The 19373-nt window shown below is 40.3% G+C and overlaps 1 long non-coding RNA gene across 1 annotated transcript in view; it reads left to right on the forward strand.

Moving 5' to 3' along the window:
- Positions 1-19373, forward strand: part of LOC125078288 (uncharacterized) — a 79842-nt gene that overhangs the window by 51363 nt on the left and 9106 nt on the right. The window lies entirely within an intron of this gene.

Raw genomic sequence — 19373 nt, forward strand, 5'->3', positions numbered from 1 at the left:
GTTGCACATTCGTCCTTCTAGTTCAAGATGATTCCCCTGCAAAACAGTTCATCTTTTTTCTTGCTGGCATATTTGCTTGCAGACACCCACAGAAGCTTCCTGGCAAGCTTTCTGGTCCCAAAGCAACTCAGATTTTCTTGATCCCGCTCTGCTTGCCTTGGGCCTCCCCACACTAGAGCTCTGGAGGAGACTAGCAGGTCGGCTTCACTCTCTTTCCCTTGCACAGACGTGGATGCTATGTTTCTGCCTGTGTCTTATTTAATGTATGTCTGTATCTTCCGGCTCTCTCGGGCTAGGGGTCTACAGGGCCATTCGGTTGGACACCAAAGGCACTCTCTGTGTATAGCCAGTCATAATGAATAACTGTAAACATGATTAGATGCCTGCCCGAAAGGGGTGTTAGCCAAGAGGTGTGTGAATCTGCTTGGAGGGGCAACAGCTGAGATGTCAGAGTTGTTTACCATCTCCTGGGTAGAGGCATCGGGAGAGTGTTCTCTGTCTGGAAAATATTACAGGCATCAGATCCTAACCTTCCCCTCCTGCGGCGGCAGGTGCTTATCCTTCTGATTTAGAAAGGAGGGATGCTGTCTGCGCATTATAAGCATAGGGGATTCAGAGCAAGAAAGAAGAGAAACGTGCAGGGGGCTTCACAATGGGAGGGAATTGTGGCCATCCTCAACCCAGGATACATTTGGTAAGGTGCGTTTATGAAGACCGTACGTGATGCTCTTTCTGTGTATGCCAGTGGGACCTGCTAATCTCCATTTTCTTTGAGCATTAAAAACATCATACTCTGATACTGGTGTTAAAAAAACAAAAATTCAACCAAGTAAATAAAAAAAAAATCTAATTGGCTTTATTAAACCATTCAAGAATCGGGCAGCCTCCCAGCTATCAAGTGGAGGGGAGCTCCAAAGGGCTACATACGGTGGAGGAAAGGATTTTGAAGGTAGAGAGGTGCGGGGAGGGGGAAGGAAATCATTAGCACAGAATTCATTGTTTTAGGTGAGGTTGCCCTCTTAAGGGGAATGGAAGGGGTCTGTCCGTAACCTTTCTGGGGCTGACCAGGAAATTCCCACATTGACTGGGTAAACGTTATGTTCTCTGGACGTTGAAACTGCAGTTAGGTTAGGTCTTAAGTCATGGCTTACTGACTTGGGCCTTAACCTAAGTGATGCCATTCGAAGCCTGTGGTTTTGTTTTTAACACTGGCAAACCAGAGAGGTATCAGGACAGTGAATGAAAGCATGTGGGTGTTACACTTAACAAGACATGAAACCATTATGCCGTTGATAGTTTATCTTGGTATTGTGATCTGGTTCAAAAATGTTGCCAGCATCTTTGGCCTACCACATCCTCTGGGCAATATGGTAGTCAATTTTCTTTAATTCTCTGATTTAATTTTTATCACTACTCGTGGGGCAGATGTTTTTCTTCAGAATTTAACAGATGAGGGAACTGAAGTTCAGAGAAGTTAACTAACTTTACCAAGATTGCGTAGCTTGTAAGAAGGGGGCACTGAGAAGAGAGAATACAGCAGATCCTTGTTCACCTAGGGCAAAGGAAGGGGAACTTATTTCTCCAAAAGGCATACTGATGGGATTTTTGCTACATTCTTGATATTTTTGGACAGGTTGGGATAACTTGGGCATTCAGGTGCTCCTTTTGGCAAAGCTAATTAATTTTCATTCATTCATTCATCCGTTTGTTTGTTCATTTATGGTTGATGCATTCAGATTCACTCACTTGCTTTTTCTATAAATTAGGCACCTGTTTTGCTGAAAGCTAGGTGTTAAGAGCAATGGAAAGATGATCAGAGAACTGAGAATCTGATTGGAGAGAAGATAGCCACTAGAGCTAGAACCTACGGCACTTGGGTGAATATGGCACGAAGCAAGCAGAATTCAGGAACTCACTCCAAGAGTTATTGGGGTGACCTCTAGGTAATGTGTCTCCTCCTATTGGGAACCCCTGTTAGTATTCCAGAAATTTGGTCTCAGCACAGGACTGGCATTTGTTCTGCACTGTCAGCCACAATGAAGAGACCTATTAACAGCATGCGATTTCTTTGTGATGGGTAATTTGTGAGCTCAGATGTGTGAAAGAGCTGGTGCATAGAAGTGGAGAAAGACCTTCATATCAAGCAGTACAGTGGACTTCCGCTATGACACAGATGCAGGGACACCCCCTGACACAAATAATTGCGCAGAGGGCGACAGCCTGCTCCTTTGTACTCGTATTTCATATAGCTTATGACATGCACCCCACAACACCCCAAGCATGCAGCCTTCACACATGGCTTCTTCCGGTTCTCAGTGCCCTTCCTAACTCTTTTTGGCGGTCTTTCCTGATTTAGTCAGAGCACACGCTGCAGGAGTGTTGAGAATTTGGATATCACTCATTTAGTACTCTTTATGTGAATTTAAACCAATAATTTATTACAGTATTTCAGGTAGTACATGAGATGATGTTGGATGGATACTTTTCTATTTCTAAAATATGGCAAGTGATATTGACTGTATACTAATGATACTGAATATTTACAGTGGCAACATAAAATTATCTTTTTTAAAGAAAGATTTTATTGATTTATTTGAAAGAGAGAAAGAGAATGCACAAACAGGGGTGGGGTAGGTGAGCAGGGAACCTGACACGGGGCTTGATCCCAGGGTCCTGGGATCATGACCTGAGACAAAGGCAGATGCTTACCCAAATGAGCCACCCAGGTGGCCCCTAAAATTGTCTTTCCAAAAATTTCAGTTAGCAAAGTTGAGTCAATTAAAAAAGTATTGTATTAATGTTAGAACATTGGTTCACAGATATAAGAGTCATGAAGTTTTAGAACAATTTACCTGTGTGTATTTGCATTTCAAAGTCTCTGCCTTTAACTGTGGAATATGTGTGTTTTGTCGCATAGGAAGAGAATTTAATTGATCAGGGCCGAGAGCATGCCTCTGAGATCTTATACTTCCTAGGTACCTAGTTCACCCTCTAGGGTTGTAATTTATCAGTGTTACAGATGTCTCGTGTCATAGACAGCTCATGTCACATCAGGCTTTTCTTTTAGTTAATGGTTACACTTTAGAGGAAGTGATTCTTCCTTTGTAATGTCCAATTTGCTGCAACTATGAGGTATGTGGCCATGGGGTTTTTCATTAAATGCTCATGTAAGCAGGGACTAATGCAGGTTAGAGTATGTAGACGTGGTATCTAGAGGAGCCAGAATGAAGAGTAGCAACCACCTGATCATACAATATAACAGAAATGCAATAGAATAAATGGAATATTTATTTCATGTACCAAAAATAGCCCCTGAATCTGCTCCTCAACCATTTTAAACAAGGGACAGGAAAAATTGTCAAAAAAGGGGAGATTGTTCTCTGAAATAGTAATTAGGCTAGGACAGAGAATAAGCTACTGCAAGTTTTCAGTGAGCTTGATGTGTCAGAATTCAGGGGCTTGCTAGTATTAGACTATGTGGCAGGGTTTTTTGGTCTTTCATGTGCGTCTTTCTTGAGGTAGAGCCAAGAAAGGGGACCCTGGGGAGTCAGAGCAGCCTGTGCTGGTGGAGTGAAATGAATTTGCTGATAATGTGCACATGACAGGCCAGGTGACATCTTGGGCTTCTTTCTAGCTTGTGGTTTGGATTATTTTCCCCCCCTGTCAGACAATGTATTTGTTTTTTGGGGGGTACTTCTTGGAGGTAGTAGAAGGAACACTTACTCTAAAGGTCTGTTTTAACGTCATATTCTAAATGCGTTGGAGAGGCTGTTACTACACAAAGTTATTGTTTATCCTTTTGGTAGAGACAAATATTGGTGTTTCTGTAGTATGTATCTATTTATTTGTTAGAGTCTACTAATGGTTGATGAGCAAGAGACAGAAAAGAAAAAGTAAATAGTAAATAGTATAACTATTACTATTGTTAGTCATTATTTCGTTGGGTTTTTAATCTAGTTTTGGGAGCCCAGTTCTTTCTGTTGACAAGGAACAATTAATTGCTTTCACAATTAGACTACTCTGTCATCAATAGATGTTTTGTAAAGCTAAGAATATCATTTTAACTTAGTAGTGTTCATTTTTCTTAAATTAAGTATGAGCAAGGGAAAATAACCCAAATTTCAAAAAATGGTGGAGATATATTTACTTGAAATGTATATATCTAATATGTGAGTGGATGTTCCTGTGTTCCAATAAAACTTTATTTACAAAAAAAGAGAGAAAGAAATGCATATATCTTGCAAAAATATTATCTTGGTAACTTAAAGAAACTCAAACTTAAAATGACAACTATTATTCACTGTCCCCGGCTTGGCGTGAGGATCAGTGAAGTGACTCATTCAGTAATCAGCTTTCTGTAACTCTGCTGGGGGCTGGGCATATAGCTGTTAGCATCACTGATAACATCTCTGCTCTATAGTTCCTGTGGTCTAGCTTTAAGTAAAAACCGGGTAAATGAATCCCGTAATATGTTGCATGATACTTTTTGTGTCCAAATCAACTGTTATTTCTTGCAATAGCATGAGTTTTATCCAGACAGCTACATAAACTCAACCTTGGTGTTTAATCATGGTAGATAAGCAAAACACACTTGAGATCTTTGCTCCCTAAATGCTGGAAACTGATTGGATGAGAGAAACTGGAGGACTGTCATTTTCTGGATGTTTCATATTTTATGGAAGCAGGGAACAAAGCTAGAGTTAACCTATTCTTTAATGTTATTGATGGTTAGGGGGGTAAAAGTGAAAAATCTATTTAACATATTATCTTTGACTTCCGGTAAAGTGAAATGAACCTAATCAGCACCGGTGTTTCTAAAAATGTGTCAAGTGTTTACATCTTAAATGCATTGTTAATGAGCTGTCATATGAAAATTTACCACAGGATTGCTCTACATCTACTTGCTAAAGCCTCAGAGGCCTAAATCCCAGCAAACATTTTCTGGAAATTGTAGGTCACCATCATGATTGACTACAACACCCGCCCCTCCCACACACTTTCATTACAGGAATTAATATAGTGAATTGCTATATGAATTGTTTGATGCTGTGAGGGAAAGGAATGCCAAGAGGTTCTAATGAGACTATCAGCAGCTCTGTAGTTGGCAAAGTCAAACTTCTGTGTATTTTCAGACTGTCTACCTTCTTGCCCACAGTATATATATATTTTAAATATTTTATTTATTTGACAGCGAGAAATCACAACTAGACAGAGAGGCAGGCAGAGAGAGAGGAGGAAGCAGGCTCCCTGTGGAGCAGAGAGCCCGGTGCGGGGCTCGATCCCAGGACTCTGGGATCATGACCTGAGCCGAAGGCAGAGGCTTTAACCCACTGAGTCACCCAGGAGCCCCCACAGTATATTTTTTTGTCTTGGTTTAGCTGGCAAACTGCCAAAGGAAGAGATTGATTGTTTTATGTCAACTTTTTATAGAAGTATAACATACAGGATTTGTACACTTGCAGATCTATAGTGTACACATTGATGAATTTTTATAACGTTCATGCCCAAGGAACTAGCATCCAGAATAAAATACAGGACATGACCCTCTCATGCCATCTACTCTGCTCCTAGCCCAGGCCACCATTATCTTGACTCTAACATTACAAACTGGTTTTTGCCATGGTTTTGACTTCTATGTAAATGGAATCATACAGAATAACCTTATTTGTGTGTGGCATCTTTTGTTCAACATTATGTTTGTAAATTTGGAGTGATTTTTTTTTTTTTGTGTGTGTGTGGTTAATTTTAAGAAATAATGTAGGCTTCTGGGTGTCAATTAAAGTTGTAGGGTGGGAAAATACTTTGGAAACTTTAAAGTGCCTTGCAACTAGAATGTTGGGTTGGTTGACTGGCCATTCAAGTAGTCTGGTGTATTTTAATGTGCTCTGGAAAAAAAATTGGTGTCATTTAATTATTATGGCTAGTTCAGCTACACAATTTGCATGTGCAAATTTGACAGTGTTTTACATGGAATAACTCATTTATATCTTAATAGATAATACTGTAAAATTTTTGGGTATTAGGGTTTCAAAGGTCATCTTAGAAATGTACTCCCTGAGGTTTATTCTTGTACAGGTTAGTGGATAACTTCTTATAATTGACTAATTAAAGTACTTTTAAACCTAAGGCTATATCTTAATATTTCTATCCTTCTGTATTTAATTGCATATCTATTTGAAGAATCTCTAACATTTTCTCTTCCACTGTCATATGATACATAAGATTTGGCTCAGAGGTCAGACTGCCTGCTGGATTACTCTCTTCTGGGAGGCCAACTATGTACTGATCTTCTTTTTGATTTAATTATTTATTTATTTATCTGAGACAGAGGGAGAGAGCACGTGAGAGAGCATGAGCAGGAGGGAGGGGCAGAGGCCAAGAGGAGAAGCAGGATCCCTGATGAACAGGGAGACCAGGACCCTGGGATCATGACCTGAGCTGAAGGCAGACGCTTAACTTACTGAGCCACCCAGGCGTCCCATGTAATGATTTTCTTGAAAAGACCATGTCTCACCCCATACCCCTCCCCCACCCCTATCAAAACCAAATTGAACACTCCCTCCTCAGCGGCACACTGCAGTGTGTAAGAGCGTGGGGATAGTGTCCTTGGGTGTGGAAGTGGGTTTCTGAGCCTTGACTAAGTTGCCTTTCCTCCTCTGAAAGTACCAGCTCCACCTCTCACTGATGGTTACTGGGAGGAGTCCAAGAACACAGAGAAGTGAACACGGTGCCTGGCACAACCTAAATGCTTCCTAATTGCCAGTTAGTATTGCTATAAGCATTCCCTTCTGTATTTTTCCTTTTAACACATAATGCTTTAATGATCCAAACCAGGCAGGTGATCCTTAGAGTAATTCATCCTTAAACTTTAAATAAATATGTGTATCTATTTAAAAAACAAAACAGAACAGTACCCTACACCATCCGTCAACCGGAGCAGACCCATTTAAACACCATCTAGACTAACAGGATGCATCTCTCATAGCTTTTTAAAAATTTTTGTACAGAACAAAAAACCCCAGGAAGCAGCGGTATTTTTAATGCTGGAACAAATGCAGTATCATTTTTCAACGTCTATCTGATGACAATCTGGTTATTAGGTTGTCAGAGTTTTCTGACAAAATGTAGTGTTGGACTACCCAATTACATTGCTTCAGAGTCCAGTGGGGCTGCTGATCTGGTTCCTAATAAGTTTTGGTCAGGGTTGTTTTGTTAAAGGCAAACTTATCAGTCATGTGAGAAATGTTTGCTTTTTTATGTTCACTAGTCTAAACATTAAAAAAAATCCACTTAGGCCTGATGTTGTGGGGAAGAGTAATTATACAGTCCTTCTGAGAATCCTGATGTCTCATCCATTTAAAAGTTTTAGATTATGGGGAAGAAATGTCAAAAAGCCAAAAAGTTCTATAGGTTTTATTTTACTTTATATTCAGGTGTTGGAAAATACAGCAACGAAAATCAGCTGTCTTAAAGGTGTACATTTAAAATCACTTCTCAAAAAAATAAAAAAATAAAAATAAAATCACTTCTCACTATCTCCCTTGCCTTTATTTTGTTTTTAAAGACCTAGAGTTTTCTCACAGATTGAATGCTTGAGCAAAGGAGAATACAGTTAGAGAAGTACTTTGAGGGGCACCGGAATGGCTCAGTCGTTGAGCATCTGCCTTTGGCTCAGGTCATGATCCTGGGGTCCTAGGATCAAGCCCTGCATCAGGCTACCTGCTGGATAAGAAGTGTGCTTCTCCCTCTCCCACTCCCCCTGCTTGTGTTCCCTCTCTCGCTGTGTTTTTCTCTGTCAAATAAATAAATAAAATCTTTAAAAAAATTAAAAAAAGAGAAGTACTTTGACACACCTTCTTCTGTATCAGGACAGTCTTCTCAGGTTTTGTGAGGTCAGAAGCTTATACTATTTGGAGTGAGGGCGGTCCTCTTTAAGAAAAAGAATAGGGGCACCTGGATGGCTCAGTCAGTTAAGCGTCTGACTCTGGATTTCAGCTCAGGTCATGGTCTCAGAGTCATGGGACTGAGCCCCACAGCGGGCTCCACGATTCTCTCTCTCCCACTGCCCTGCTCCCCAGTAAAAAAAGAAAAAAGAAAAAGAATAAAAATTTGTGAATACAAATTAGATACAAAGGTAAGTCTCTATTTCAACATTTCAGTTCAATGATTTGGTTCCTTTCCTTTCACGATCTCTCTCCCAGAAAATCTTTAAATAGGAATGCTTCTTGATGTCTCCTCCCACTTAGACCAGTGACTCTCAGCAACTCCCAGCACCCCAGGGCCCCATGCAGCAGGAGCCCTGAAGATTAAGCTGCATCAGCAGCCTGTTATTCCTTTTCTGCCTATTTGAATATGCTGTTGAGTCCATGAGACTATACCTGGGTGGATGATAACTAGCAAGCTGAGGAAGACTTCCAGTTCGAATAAATTGAAACCAAGTCAACCTCAAGGCAGATATTACAGATTCTTAAGTGAACTGGAAAAGAAAGATTTTTATAAAGTTTAAAGCCTTAAAGGGAGTTCTCAAAAGGTAGAATTATTTCAGGATATGTAGCCTCTGAGAAGAAATTGTTGCAGGGAAAAAATTCATTAGAAAATATATTAAAAAAAGGAGGAATTGATGTTTCTAGAAAGATGTTTTCTGAGGTGTTGACTTCTTTATATGACACACAGTAAACTCCCTGGCGGCAGAGTGACATCGAGACTTGACATCTGTGTAACTCTATATGCTATCTTTGGAATCAGGTGATTGCAGCACTGGCCAACCATCTGTGGGGCATGGATCACTGATCGTTATTTGACGGGTCCAAGTGTACACTCTTGTCTTTGTCACACTAGTGGCCTCACATGCTCACACTCTGAAGATAGCTGTTCAGGCGGGAGTTTCAGTCCTTGGCCTGAATGCTTCGAGACCTACAGAAACCTAAAACCCAAGTCAACATTTCCGGTTGGTACATTTGTCACTTAACTGAGCATTTGTCACCAGTCACTTTGTTAAACACTCTGCGATGCTAGTATTTGTCAGCTATAATTGGCTTACACAGAGATGAAAAGGGACCTTGGCTCCTGCTTTATCTTTGCGGTTCCAGGAGACATCAAAATCCCACTAATTTGGGAACTTAGATTAGTTACCTAAGTCATAAGATCAAGCTAAGTCTCTGGTACCTGGCAGGTGCTCATTATTTAATGAAAGATTTTCTAGAGCTGTTTGGTGCCTTTGATGGAACGGGGTGCAGAGTGAGAGTGGCAGAGATGGACACAGAGAGGTGTTAGGAACGTTAGTGGTGGCTTAGGAATATTTTACTCAATGACATTTCTTTAAGACAATATACTTTCAAACTGCTTGAACTACTTTTAATTATTTGTGTTTGCTTTTTTTTCTTTAAATATGTGCTCTGTGTAACAGACTACAAAGTGTTTATGCATTACCCCCTCATTCTTCTTTCATCTTCCTCCCACATTAACAGTATGTAACCTTACCTCTGTCGTGTCCTTTATTGTTTTCTCATCCTTTCCTGTGAGTTGCACAGCAGCCGCATTAGAATCCAGGTCTCTTCTCCCCATAACAGATGCAGAAATGCAAGCATAGGAAGATGTGCTTTTGTGGTTTCCACAAGATCATGCAGTATGTTCACCAGGACGGGGACCCAGCTCCCTCCCTCCAACCTCTACTGCTCTCAAAGACTCATCAATAGGCCAATTTAGATGGTGGGACCCTCTTAAGCACCCCATTGCAAGAAGGAACATAGAATTTTGTGGTGACATCTTAAATGCCCATTTAATATATATAGATACAACATTTTCAAGACGTCTAAAATATCAGACTATGCTGAGAAATGTGTGCAAATAATCTCCTGGAATTAATGAATGGAAGAGATTTACAGAATACTTCCATGTCTTAGCAACCGAAAACAAAGTTTGGCATGGCCATAGCATGCAAAAAATTCACTTCCTACGGAAAATACCTGCCAAATAAAGCATTTTCCTTTGGAAATTAACCAACAATTAATCCATGAAGATGGAATTCTGAGTTTCTTTTTCCCTAGTGCAGAGTCTCTGTGTAGCTCCCATTCGCCCATGCTGATGGATCCTACAGGTTTTGAAATCCTTTCCTGAAGCTTTATATTAAATGACATGCCTATTTATTTAGAAATCTAAAATGATTATCTTTACTTACATAAATGATATCTATAATTAGATGTTTCCTTTTTCAAAACTGCTGTAAAAATTATTTTATCATAGTGGTTCTTGGTTTTGAGACTCTGAAAGTGTTGTCAGTTGTATTTACTTTAGGGTTAGACCTTACTCCATGTAATTGTATCTTGTGTGTACCACAAGATCTTGAGTGTCCTAGTCTGTTTTTAGGTTACCTAAAGCAGAGTCGAAAGCATAAGTAGAGATGCAAAAACTGCATCTGTTTACCAGGGGAGGATGCATGGTGGTGTTTTGGTAGCAATTACCCTTCCCTTTGGCCACCTTCTGCATCCAGCCTTTAGAGTGGGATCTCGCCCCACCGCATCTGCCTCATTCAAGTGTTGTGGGGTCACCCCACAAGTTCTCAATTAGTGCAGGTCATGATTCCACCAGAAGGGTCCTTTTCCCATTGCTGTTTGTTTCAACAAAGTGGTTTCACAGAGTCCAGAGCGCTGCAGAATGCACAGGGTGACAACAAACAGATGACAAGTTAGAAGAGACACACCAGCTGTGATGACTCAGCAGGTGTTGGGCTTTAAGTGAGGAGTAGTGAAGATCAGAGATTAGGCTGCTGTTAAGATGTGTGTATAAAGCTACTTCTCCTTAACCTGGCTGGGTGCCCAAACCTCCTGCTAAAAGAGTCACTTTTAAGTGTTAAATTTAAACCTCAATTTCCTTTTTTACAGCCTAATAGTCTCTTTAGGTTCTCAGAGGGTAGAGTGGTAGGAAATTTGTGTGTGTGCGTATGTGTGTTTTTTTCTATGAAACTTTCTTCTAGTGAAAGCTTGTTGGAAAATGAGAGCAATGTTTTACAAATAAACCCCAGTGGTCTAATAGGCTATGTACACATATATTCAACTGTGAAATATTGTCCTTCTGAGTTATCTTGCAATTCCTGCCACCAAAGACATTGTAATAATAATAAATATCAGAGATCTTTAGAGACAACACACACACACAGACACACACACACAAACACATGCACACTGTGATTATGTTTAGGCAAGCACAGTTATTGGCAAATAAATTATCTAGAAACTTTTGGAATAATAGATGGATTAGTAAATTGTAAAATCAAATCAAAATATAACTGATTAAGTTTTTGAAGAGAGAATTTTTCTTTTCTTTCTAGCAAATTTAACCATAGTGCAACAAAAAGACAAATTCTCATGGTACCTGGAGGGAAGATGACAGAACACAGTGTAAACCAGTGACCCACAGGCCAATCTGGCTGCACATATATTTTGTTTGATCTGTACAATGTTTTAAAAAATTCGTGTAGTTGCCAGCACTTTAGAAACTGAAATATTTAAAATAAGTTTGTCAGTTTCCAAATTCCCTTGAAAGATATGGCGACATCTGTCCCTCTTTCTTCTATGGCGGTATTTCCCTGGAAAGACTAGTGGCTGCCTCTCTCAGTCTCCAAGCCCATGATGCTCCCCACTCCCCATCATGTCCTTGTCTGCAGGTGGAGGGGTGCACTGCCTGTGTTGTCCTGGCTACATTCATTTACATTATTTACATTACTCATTCATTTACATTACTCACCTGCCCTGCCAGCTTGTTTGTGACCCCTGGCTAAAGAAAGCCACTTCAAAGCCTGCAAATGTTACAAAGGTTGGGACAGGTAGGGGCTTAGTTTGTTTTGCAGAGAAAACTAGCACCCACGAAAGTGGCGAGGGGTTAGGGGTTGGGAGGTGGGATGGTGGTGGGCTGCATTCTAGGAACACGGACTTTAGCTCAGTGTCAGAATGATTTTAGAAACTTGACATCTCATCCCTGAAACTGTCACAGAAAGTGTTTGGACACAGTCCGATGACCATCTATCAGGGAAAATGAAGAAGGGATTCTTCTTGTTCCTTGGGAACTGGACTAGATCCCTTTTAAGATATTCTTCAATGCTTAGAATAAAAAAAAATCATTTAAATTGGATAATACAGTCACACAAGTCAAAAAGTGTTAAAAAGTGTACAATGGAAGGTCAGCCTCCCTCTGCTTGTGTCCCTCATGCCTCAGCTCCCCTCCAGGAGACAAATATTGTGCCTTTCATATGTGTCTTTCCAGAGGGGTTCTACGCAAATCCACACTTAGGTATTTTTCCTCACATCAATGATAATTCACTGTATATACTGTGTTGCCATTGCATTATTTTCCCTTACATCTAAAAAAAAAAATCAATTTTATTTATTTATTTAGTGTAGTTGACATACCATTCCCTTGCATTTTTAAAGCTGTTTATTTTAGCATATTGCCTCTCTTAGATCATTGCATATTGGTACATGAAGAACGACCTTGTTCCTTCTAATGCCTTCATTATGTTCACCAAGTAATCTACGTGAACCTGTAGGTCCACCCCTGGGCAATAAATGAAGGCTACTGGGGTCACAATAAAAACTTTCTCTCCTTCTGAGTGTTTCAGGAGAAACTACTCTAGTTATATAAAAAAGGGATAATTGAAGGCACCTGGGTGGCTCAGTTGGTTAAAGTCTTGCCTTCGGCTCAGGTCATGGTCTCAGGGTCCTGGGATCGAGCCCCGCATCGGGCTCTCTGCACAGCGGGGAGCCTGCTTCCTCCTCCCTCTCTGCCTGACTCTCTGCCTACTTATGACCTCTGTTTGTCAAATAAATAAATACAATCTTTAAAAAAAAAAAAAAAGGATAATTGAAGGAATGTGCTAACAATAATTCCAGAGGTAGCTATGTTACCCCACAGTTCTGGAGCAGGGTTTCTCAAACTTTAATGTGCATAAAAATGATCTGGGGATCTTGTTGCAGAGCAGATTCTCTCTCAGTAGGTGAGGCCTGACACTGTGCATTCCTGACCAGCTCCCAGGTGATGCTCAGGTTACACCGTCAGAGTTGAGGAAAGCAGAAACAAGACTTGTTGCCATTTGTTGCCATACTGTTTCAGTGTAGTGGGTGGTGGTGTTCAGATTTCCCAGATAGCCATCCTCCTCCTACTCTACAGGCTGGAGGTGGTGAGTTTGGAGGTTAATAGTGGTATCTTTTGCTTGTATGAAAATAGAGTGAATAGTATATGCTTAGTTTCTGTTTCAGTATATTTTATCAAATCCTTGATACACTTTAGTTGACATGTGGTTAAATTATTCTTTTTTTTAAAAAAAATTTTGTTAGTTAACATACAGTTAATATTGGTTTCAGGAGTCAGATTATTCTTTCAGTCTATAAGATTATAACAATTGAAGCAATATTCAATTTAACATTTTATATTTTTCTGCAAAGTGCTTATTTACATATGGATCCTTTTGGGGATAAAATTTATTTATTTATTTTTTTTTTAAAAGATTTTATTTATTTATTTGACAGAGAGAGATCACAAGTAGACAGAGAGGCAGGCAGAGAGAGAGAGAGAGAGAGGGAAGCAGGCTCCCTGCTGAGCAGAGAGCCCGATGCGGGGCTCGATCCCAGGACCCTGAGATCATGACCTCAGCCGAAGGCAGCAGCTTAACCCACTGAGCCACCCAGGCGCCCCTGGGGATAAAATTTAATTAGAAATTAAAGCCAAGGTCATTTAGCCATGTTAGGTGCCTTATTTATCTTTTTCACCAGACTCTAAAAACATTGTTTAATTTGTTTGTCCTCTTATACATTACTAGCACCTATGGCACTGATTCTCTCCTCGACCAAACTGTAGTTAGGCTTGGCTTCTCTGGGCCTTGTTCTCTACTAGGCCTCAACCTTGACCCTCATCCTGTCTTTGGCCCAGCCAGCCCTTTTTATCAAGAATCCTACTAAGTTATATCTGTTCACCCTAGCTGTCTGATGGTGTTCTTTATCTCCCATCCCTGACTTCTGAGCCCTTGGCCTGTTTTTACCATGAATCCTATTAAGCCAGTTCAGCAAGAATCCCCTGCCTTTGATGTCTCCTCTCAGTATTTTCCATCCTCTGACCCCCTCACTCTGTTCCTTGGCCATAAACCTCCAGCTGTCTTTGCTGTATTTGGAGTTGAGACTGATTTCTCTGAAAAAAGTCCTGAAAATTCTCCCCTACCATTTTAACAAGCGTCTGAATAATTTGTTCTTCTGCACCTGTTTCTTGCCCCCTCTATATTTTTTTTTCTTTTACAGCCTTTGTGATGCCATTCAACGGCATTAAAAGGAGACCAAAAGAGAGTATTTCTCATCACATTCCATTTTTCCTGTGTGGTTTAAGCTAATTTAATATTACAACTAAATTCATATTAAAGGTGTATTACCACTCAAAATTCAAAGTTTTAAAAAAACACATTCTAGATTCTTATCAACCATTTAGACTGATAAAAGATAATTTTCAGGAAAAGGCAAAATCATGAGTCTCCTCTAGGTACAAAATGTTCTATAGGTATAAAGATTTAAAATCTTGGGTGATATGAGGGAACCAGGCAAATATTAGAACTGACTTGAAGAAAAAGTCAAAATAACACAAATTTATATAGAGTAAACAAAAGACAAATTGCAAATTGAGACAAAACCTTTTTTTCTGTGTGGAAGGAAGTCAATTAAAATCACTGTCAGGATGGACTTTACATATCTATTCATTACCTAAATTAGGTAGTGCAAAATAGCTCAAAGACCGTGAACTAGGCTAGAATGTGCTGCCCCAAAGGGTGTGCTGTAGAGGATGTATGGTTTTCCATTGGAATGCAACCTTGTTTCCCTACAAGGTGAAGGCCATCTTTGTCTTTAAGGTATATGTCCTAACTATTAACTTGCAGTTTACCTTTGTAAAGCACAAAATGACCCCAAATTTGAGAATGTCCATACATAAGTAAATGACAAAGAAGGCATGGAGACCAACACATTATATATTGCCACAAAGTGTTGGAAAAACTGGAGACATTTTCTTAGTACATAGCCTCTAGCCTTCAACCTTGTTGCCTGAAGATTGAAAAGAAAAAGTGTATTTTCCCCTGTACTGGGAAAATTGAACTTCATGGTGCGAATTGACTATCCACCCAGATTGGACTGTTTATAAAATTCATTTTCATAATTGAGCATACTCACTTGAACCAGAAAATATTTAGAGGAGACAGTACAGTTGGGAATCAACAAAGACAGTTTGAAACCATTCCTGGAACTAAACTGCTATTGTCTAAGACAGAAGTTGAGCCAACTAATGCGGAATGGAGACATTGTGTTGCTTCCTTTCTGAGAATGCAAACTGAAACGCAGCTGTTGCTTTGGTTGAAATGTGCTAAATCCCTTTTGGAAGACTGACTCCTGACTTCCTCTCTAGGACAGACAAGACTGCCAGCCAGTAAAATGAAAACTCCAGGTGAAAATGGGAAAGTAATGCCCCAGGCAATTGCCATTAGGTTAAAATTCTTTCAGAGGCATTTTATGGCCCTTTTTTTGCATATGTTTTTGTCGCTCATATTTGAAACAACTTTTCCGAGGGTGTGTGTTACTTTTATATCTGTAAATTCTCTTCTCTGCCTTGCAACTTTGCAACCCTTTTCACTCAAGGACTAGGTAATAAGTATTACAGGCTTTGGGACCCTGTGGATTCTTTTCCACCTTGTAGCGTGAAAGCAGCCATAGATGGTGGAATGGTGGCTGTGTCCTAGTGAAATTTTTATTTAGGGCACTGAAATTTGACTTCTGTGTAACTTTAACATGTCATGAACTATTCTTCTTCTGGATTTTTTTCAACCGATTCAAAATGTGTATATCACTTCTTAGTGTGCAGGCATACAAAGAGACGGCTGCTCAGATTTGGCCCTTGAGCCCTGGTTTGCTGACCCCCTCCCTTGCTTTGCAGAGTGGGTGGGATATAGTTGCTACATAAAGATCAGATTTTTATGTTTCTCTTATGCTTTAGCAGATTTTCTGTTCTGTTGCTTCCCTGCTGAGAGACCTTTGGGCAAATAAGCTCATCTCACTGAAGTTAGCTTTCTTTCTTTGTAAAATGTGATATTCCCTAACCTCAGAATTGTTTTATGGACTAAACAAATTATATCAAAAGACGTAGCACCACAACCTGGACCTTAAAAAAGAGTTGAATAACAGTTGTATTTCTCCCCTCTGTTTCTTTCTACCTCTTGACCTATTATCATTATTGTTGTTGTTGTTATTATTTAATTTTTGACTGTTGCCATTTCATTTTATTGTGAATTGAATTTTTGTAAAGAGGGTCCAATTTTTCTATTTATATTAATGTTATGTAACCTAAATTTAATAGGGGTAGGAATATAAAATGTGTTTATATTAGGAGAATCCGCTGAAGAAAAACCCTGGGTTGAATCCTCATGTTAAAGCAGATAATCCAGGGGCGCCTGGGTGGCTCAGTGGGTTAAGCCTCTGCCTTCGGCTCAGGTCATGATCTCAGGGTCCTGGGATCGAGCCCCGCAGTGGACTCTCTGCTCAGCAGGGAGCCTGTCCCCCCCCCCCCCGCCCCCGCTCTCTGCCTGCCTCTCTGCCTAATAGCCTCTGCCTATTGTGATCTGTTAAATAAAGAAATAAAAAATCTAAAAAAAAAAAAATCATTAAAAAAAAAGAGCAGATAATCCACTGCTTTAACATGAGGATTCAACCTAGGGTTTTTCTTCCTAACTCACCCATTCTGTTAGCTCATATTTCTGAGTATTAGATTTTCATGTTGAATTATTTTGTGTCAAGATAACCTTTTTTTTTTTTTTAAGATTTTATTTGTTTATTTGACAGAGATCACAAGTAGGCAGAGAGGCAGGCAAAGAGAGAGGAGGAAGCAGGCTCCCTGCCGAGCAGAGAGCCCAACGGGGGGCTCGATCCCAGAACCCTGAGATCATGACCTGAGCCGAAGGCAGAGGCTTTAACCCACTGAGCCACCCTGGCGCCCCGTGTCAAGATAAGCTTTAGGGTCAAGTATTTGTTCTGATGAGAGACTTTGCCTGACCACCCCGTCTGGAGTAGCGGCCCCGGGCTTCTCCAGGCCACTTCCTTACCTTACCTGTGCCTCCTCTGCAGAGGCATTAACTATAGTCAGAAGCTCTCTTCCTTTATCTGTTGGCTTATTGCATGATTCCCTGACTCTCTCAGGATGGCAAGCAGCACATCTGTCCTGTTCATTTCTGTGTGCCCAGCGCCTCTTCACATAGTGCCAGGCAGGGGAAGTGCTCTGAGAACACTCATCGCCGGAATGAATGGGTCACATTTGTAGAAGTGACCATATTTTAGGAGCAGGGAAGATGCTCCATAGCTTTCTGTATTACAGGGAACATTTGGAAAATTGGGTTTTCAAAAGGCTGGTGTCAATGGATTCAAGTTCAGCATGAAATAATTGTCTGTATTAAAAATAACACACATCTGAAGGGACCCATTATTGCTAATAAGGAGTTTAAAAAATATGAACTGCTCCTTTAAATGTGAAAGTTATAAGTAAAGACAACCAGAAGAACCATATGTCAGGGTCCAAGAAGTGCTCTGAAGAATGTCAGGCTTATTTTATTCTACAATGTGTCTGGTGAGTGTCTGTTTCCTTGGAAAAGTAATATAAGCAAAAATAGAAGCATAGGCAGGGAGGAGAGGAAAAAAATATCACTGAATTTGGAATCACGTACCTGGGTTCAAGTTCTGGATCCTCAGATGACTTGGAAGGACCAACATTGTGACCTTGGGGTAATCCACTAACATGTCTGTATGAAAGAACACCTCTCAGGTTGCCTGTGCGGGTCGACTAGCGTGCCGAATGGTTGTGGAATCTCTTAAGTGCTGCATCCAGCCAAGTTATTTTGTCTTATTTTTAACATTTCATTGTATTTTATTTTATCTTTAAGTACATCTGACTTTGTTATCAATAGGTAAATTTAATTTTATTATGAATCACTGACAAAAATGGTGATATCAGCTAGAAGGCAGCAATGGTACACAAATTTGAATATCTCCTACCCCATCCCTAAGAGTCTGATGCGAGTTCTGTTGATTGTACCAGGCAAAAGGACTACCCAGTCTTTTCCTACTCTGGGTTCCAGGCCTTTGGAGTCTGGACATGGTGATGATGAGGATAGAATTCATGAGAAATACATAGCAGTTATTATTAGTATCCATATTTTGTCAGTCACCTTGCTTCTCAGAACAATCTTATGAGATAGGTTGTGTAATTATTATCCTGATAAGTAAATTCAGGCTTAGAGAGTGTGAGTATCTTGTCCTGGGCCTCACAACTATGAGAAAGCAGAGTCTGGGTGACTTTGAGGCTCATATTATTTCTGTGCTAGCAGTTCTCTAACTTTGACCAACAACGGATTCAACTCTGGGGCTTATTAATACCCAGATGGCCAGCTTCTCTTCCAGAATTTCTGATTTAGTAGATTTGAGGTGATGTCTTAGAATTTCCCTGTGATACTGCCAACATAGGGACCATTCCTCTATACCATTGTTCTTGTTCCGTAAAGGACTCAAGCTGTTTTCTTCTTATGCTTTGCCTTTGTTCTGGTTCAGAATGCCCAGGAAAACCCAGCTTCTCTTGAATTTTAGAATCCTTTGTAGGAGGGGAGAGGAATTTCAGGAAGACTGTATATTGATCTAGGGCCCTCATAAAGTCTGAAGGAGTACCATTGGACCCTGTAACAGGTGACCTTCATGATCTTCCAAAATCATTGGCACTTGCCTCAAACTTGAGGCTCTCCTTTTCTTTCTCTTGGGTCCGCTTTGGTCTCAAACTCTTCTGATTTGTAAGAAGAATCTTCATAGCTCTGTCCATTCACTGATCCCTAGATCTATTGCTCCATTGATACATGCAGCAAATGTTAATGCTGCCTACATTTGCGCCCTCTGTGTACCAGGTACCTGGCTGGAGCTGTGGGTACAATGGTGCACAAAACCAGATATGGTTCCTGCCACCAAGAACATAATTTTAGTAAGAAAACAGACATTAGTCAGAAAAATCAGATCTAGGGGCACCTGGGTGTCTCAGTCGGTTAAGTATCCGACTCTTGATTTGGACTCAGGTCAGGATCTCAATCGTGTCGAGCTCTGCGCTCAGATGGGGAGTCTGCTTGAGATTCTCCCTCTCTCTCTCCCTCTACCCCTTCTCTCATTCCCTCATTTGCGTGCACTTTCTCTCAAATAAATACATAAATCTTAAAAAGAAAAAAAAAAGAAAAATCAGATCGCTAATTGTCCATGGTGTTAAGTGCAACAAAGTAGAGGTACGTGGTGCAATGAGAGCATGAAACAGGGAGTTTTGAAACTGTCTGAGAG

This window comes from Lutra lutra, chromosome 1 (assembly GCF_902655055.1).
Source record: "Lutra lutra chromosome 1, mLutLut1.2, whole genome shotgun sequence".
NCBI lineage: Eukaryota > Metazoa > Chordata > Mammalia > Carnivora > Mustelidae > Lutra > Lutra lutra.